This window comes from Macrotis lagotis, chromosome X (genome assembly GCF_037893015.1).
Source record: "Macrotis lagotis isolate mMagLag1 chromosome X, bilby.v1.9.chrom.fasta, whole genome shotgun sequence".
NCBI lineage: Eukaryota > Metazoa > Chordata > Mammalia > Peramelemorphia > Peramelidae > Macrotis > Macrotis lagotis.
The window spans coordinates 24653418-24658582 of NC_133666.1; the positions used below are offsets into that span (position 1 = coordinate 24653418).

A 5165-nucleotide genomic window follows, 5' to 3' on the forward strand; every position below is an offset into this window, starting at 1 on the left:
AGATATAGACAGGGAGCAGGTAGGGGTGAAGCATCATGGCAGAAGTGGGACAAGTGGACCTGGGGATGATTTAGCAGGGAGCATGGATGTCATCTTCCCCCCATCAAGTGGATAAAAGATCAGAATGAAAAGCAGTGCGTGAAAGTTGTAGAGAGGCAGGTTTGGGTGGGTAGTCAGGATCAACTGCCTAGCAATCATAGGCATCCCAAAGAAGTATAGGTTGTTTCAGGATGAAGTGGTTTTCCCCTCATTGGAGGTTTACAGGCAAAGGTTGGATGATTAGTACTACTTGCCTAGAATGCTGTAGACGGGTATCAGTGGAACTTTTTGGTATCTTCTTCCCACCAGCCATTACCTTACTGAAAGGAATGGTCAATCCACCGACAAGTCAAAGAATTGACTGGTAATGTCCAGAATCACCTTCTGATTTGTCTATTTGGCAAATTTGTGTCTGCTATAGCAGATTTCCTTCAAGTGAGACCTAATCAGCATTTACAAGCTGACAAGCCACTAGTTTGAGGGGGTAAAACAAGTTGGGGGGGGTGGAATCCAAACTGGGTTTGGATTCTGAAACTTGTATCTGAAACTTTTCCTGACCCCTACTTTTTATTCAAAACAAAATCAGTTTCTCTTCTGGTGCCTTTGGGCCCTTTTTAGAAATACATAACGGGGATAATAGTAGTCAATATTTATATACATTATCTCATTTTATACTCACAACAATCTTATGAGTTAGGTACCATTATCATTATTCCCCTTGTACAGAGACAGTCATATCATATAGTGGAGAGAATACTAGACAGAGTCAAAAAGATTAGAGTGCAAATCAGTCAGTTTCTAGTTGTTTGACCCTGGGAAAATTTCAACCTCTTTCAAACTCAATTTCTTCATCTATAAATGGAGATATTAATAACAGCTACCTCTCAGGATTGTTGTGTGCATCAAATTAAATAATCTATGCTTTGAAAACTTTATATGAATATCATCTATCATCATTACAATTATTGCAGAATAATATTAGAAATAACCAGGAACAGCTAGGCAACCACTACTAAAGCAAGCACCCTGTCTATAAGCATCCCTGACAAGTGATCATCCACTCTGTTCAAATACCTCCAGAGACAAGGAGCTCACTAAGTTTCAACACAACATACTCTATGTTCAGACAACTCGGTTAGGAATGTCTTCATTAATCAAGTCGAAAGTTGTCTCCTCGTAACTTCTATCAGTGGGTTCTAGATAATGTGTCTGAGATTAGAGTGGGGCCTAAGTTTGACTTTGGAGTTAAAGAATAGGGATAATGATAGGTTGATGTAGATGCAAAAAAATATTACTTCTTATAACATAAATCAAAATCAGTAAACTACATTTGAATCCATGAACTAGATATAAAAGATCATTTTTTTTAAAAGAAAGAGATATCTTTACCATTATAGCTAAGATGTACTTCTTAACCAAACTATAGAATTAAGCATAAAAGATAAATTGGGGGGCAGCTAGGTGGCACAGTGGATAGAGCACCAGCCCTGGAGTCAGGAGTACCTGGGTTCAAATCCGGCCTCAGACATTTAGTAATTACCTAGCTGTGTGGTCTTGGGCAAGCCACGTAACCCTATTTGCCTTGCAAAAACCTAAAAAATAAAAAAAAGATAAACTGGACAATTTCAAATAAATGAAATCAAAAAGGTTTTGTACAGACAAAAATCAATGCAGCTAGAATGAGAAGAGAAACAACTGGGTAGGAAGAAAAATCTTTGCATCTTATATCTCTTATAAAACTGATATCCAATAAATAAGTTGACACAATTAAATTGACAGAAATAAATTGACACAAACCAAAAGTCATCTTGCAAGGGACACTCGGTCAAATGAAAAATCAGTTTTCAAGAAATGCACAGATTATCTAATAGCAATATGAAAAAAATGTTCTAAATTACAAATAATAAAAGTAAAATAATGGAACAACTTTTACGTTTACCTTCAAAAGTTCAAAGATGATAAAAGGTAGAAATAGTCAACAGTGGAGGAATTCTTGGAATACAAGTGCACTAAAATCCACCATTAAGAAAGCTGTAAACTGGTCCAACTGTTCTGTTAAACAATTTAGAATTATAGGGGCAGCTAGGTGGTGCAGTGGATAGAGCACTGGTCCTGGAGTCAGGAGGGCCTGACTTCAAATCTCACCTCAGATACTTAATAATTACAGCTGGACAAGTCACTTAGCCCTACTGCCTTACAAAAAAATTTTAGAATTACATGAGAAAAATCGCTGAACTGCTCATATACTTTGACCTAGTAAGCTAGGCATTTAACCAAAAATGATCAAATACAGAAAGAAAGGTCTCATTTATGCCAAAATATTAATGCCATTACTTTTAAGAGAACAAAAGGAAAAATACAGAAGATTCCAGAAACAGAGTGGATGCTCATGAATTTCAGAATGGCTGAACAAATTATAAAATATATGAATGTACAGTAATAAAATATCACTCTGTACGAAATAAATATAAGGGGGCAGCTAAGTGGCGTAGTGGATAAAGCACAGGCCTTGGAGTCAGGAGTACCTACCTGGGTTCAAATCCGGTCTCAGACACTTAATCATTACCTAGCTGTGTGGCCTTGGGCAAGCCACTTAACCCCATTTGCCTTGCAAAAAACTAAAAAAAAAAGAAAGAAATATAAGGAATTTGGAGCTTAGGAAGATTGATATAAACTGATATAAAGCAAAGTAACCAGAACCATGAGAATAACATACACAATGATTATAACAATGAATGAATGAATATTGTATTTATATGCCTATAATATGCAAGCACTGTGCTAAGTACTGGGTATTTAAATAGAAAAGTCATATAGTCTACCTTCGAAGTGTTCACACTTATAATAAAGGAGACAATACCTAGGTAAGGTTTCAGTTGCAGATTAGATTGGTAGGTTCCATGGTCCTCAAGATGGTAATGTCATTTTTCCTAATAAAATGTTTTCTGCTTCTGATGTTGAATCATTTGACAGAGCCTTTCATTGACAAGGTATGCATTGATAATGACTTTCTTTTCTGGGTCTTCAGTGGCAAGATCTGACATATGTAAACTCTGTAAGAGCAATGGCCAGGTTGCATCTCCACAAGGATTCCTTCCCTGAATTGTGGCTAAGTATACTAAATTGGAAGCATTGCCACTCTCAGAAGTTCTTGGATTAGATGTTGGACTTTCTCCACTGGGGTATGACTTTTCTCTCCTTTATGGTACTAGCAGCGTCAACTAAGCTGGCTTGCCTGTCCTGTGAATGATTGGCAAAGGGCTGGACCTTTTTCCATAGGAATTACTTCTAAGGATAATATGAGTGAAAGTAACACTGAATAGATCATGAAACAATTAATTACAAATGCTAATTGTTACACATACTTTCAGATGCAAATAGCTGTGTAAGGTAGGTTTTGCTTTAGAATATTTTTCTCTCATTAAGAAAGATTCATTGGTAGGGAATGGGATAAAATTGAAAAATGAATCCAATGTAAACACAAAATATATCAATAAAAACACCTTTTAGAAAAACATAATAGGTTATCTCTCCCATAGCATTTAACTCTTAAACCACTTAAAAAGCACATAATAAAACCATTCCCCAATTGATAAATCATCTAGGGATATAAACAATTTAGCTCCAAGGAAAGAAAGAAGCTATATATAGCCATATGGAAAAAAAATGACTCAAATAATTAAATGAGTGAAAATTAAAAACTCTGAAGTCTTAATCCACACTCATCAGATTGACCAATCTAACAAAAAAGAAAGAAAGGAAGGGGAGGGGGGGGAAGGAGGGAAGGAAGGAAGATGACAAATTTTTGAGAAGCTGTGGGTAAAGGCACATGGGTGCACTGTTGGTGGAACTGTGAACTCATCAAACATTCTGGGAAGCAATTTGAAGGCATACCCTAAAAGTTTTTAAACAATGCATGGCCTTTGATCCAGTGATACCAAAACTAAGTATAAACAACAAAGGAATCAAAGAAGGAAAAGGCCTATATTTACAAAAATATTTATGATACTATTTTTGGTGGTGGCAAAGAATTGGAAATTGAGCTTTTCCACCCGCTCCCCCCTCCCCCCAGCGCCACTCTGGCCGCATCGCACTCACACCCAGCTCCGGCCCGCAGCCTCCCTGCCACCACTACCGCCACCATCGGCTTCCGCCGCCGCCATGATCATCTACCGGGACCTCGTCAGCCATTACGAGATGTTCTCCGACATTTACAAGATCCGCGAGATCTTCGAACGGGCTGTGCCTGGAGGTGGAGGGGAAGATGGTCAGTAGGACAGAGGGTACCATTGATGATTCACTCATCGGTGGAAATGCCTCTGCTGAAGGTCCTGAGGGTGAAGGAACAGATGCCACCGTAATTACTGGAATTGATAGAGTAATAAACCATCATCTGCAAGAAACTAGCTTCACAAAAGAGTCCTACAAAAAGGATATCAGAGACTACATGAAATCAATCAAAGGCAGACTTGAGGAAAACAAGCCAGATAGAGTAAAACCTTTTATGACGGAAGCTGGCAGAACAACTCAAACATATCCTTGCTAATTTTAAAAACTATCAGTTCTTCATAGATGAAAACACGGATCCAGATGGCATGGTGGCGCTCCTGGACTTCCGTGAGCATGGTGTGACCCCATATATGATTTTCTTTAAGGATAGTTCCGAAATGGAGAAATGTTAACAAATTCAGCTGATGACTTTGAATCACCTGGCATCACAACTGGCTGCTGCTTTTTGTCATCTACACAACCACCAGGACTTGGACAAACTTGGACTGATGTCATCTTGAGCGTTATTCCTTTATTTTTGACCTTGATTTATTTGGAGTGGAGGCATTGTTTTTAAAAACATGTCATGTAGGTTGTCTAAAATAAAACACATTTAAACCCCCCCCCAAAAAAAAAGAATTGGAAATTGAGGAGGTGCCCATCAGTTAGAGAATGGCTAAACAAGTGGCCTATGACTATTATACTGAAATGAAGAGATGTTTTCATAGAGACCTGGAAAGATTGATATTGAAGACCTCCATGAATTTGGCCTTAAAAATAATAATTCAAATATGTGCTTCAGAATTTGTCCTAAAAACTGACAAACATTAACCTCCAGGGTTTGACCTCAAGAAAGA

The 5165-nt window shown here is 37.9% G+C and overlaps 1 pseudogene; it reads left to right on the forward strand.

Moving 5' to 3' along the window:
• The first annotated feature begins 4200 nt into the window (after nucleotides 1-4200).
• On the forward strand, nucleotides 4201-4721 carry LOC141501404 (translationally-controlled tumor protein-like; annotated as a pseudogene).
• Nucleotides 4722-5165: the final 444 nt, after the last annotated feature.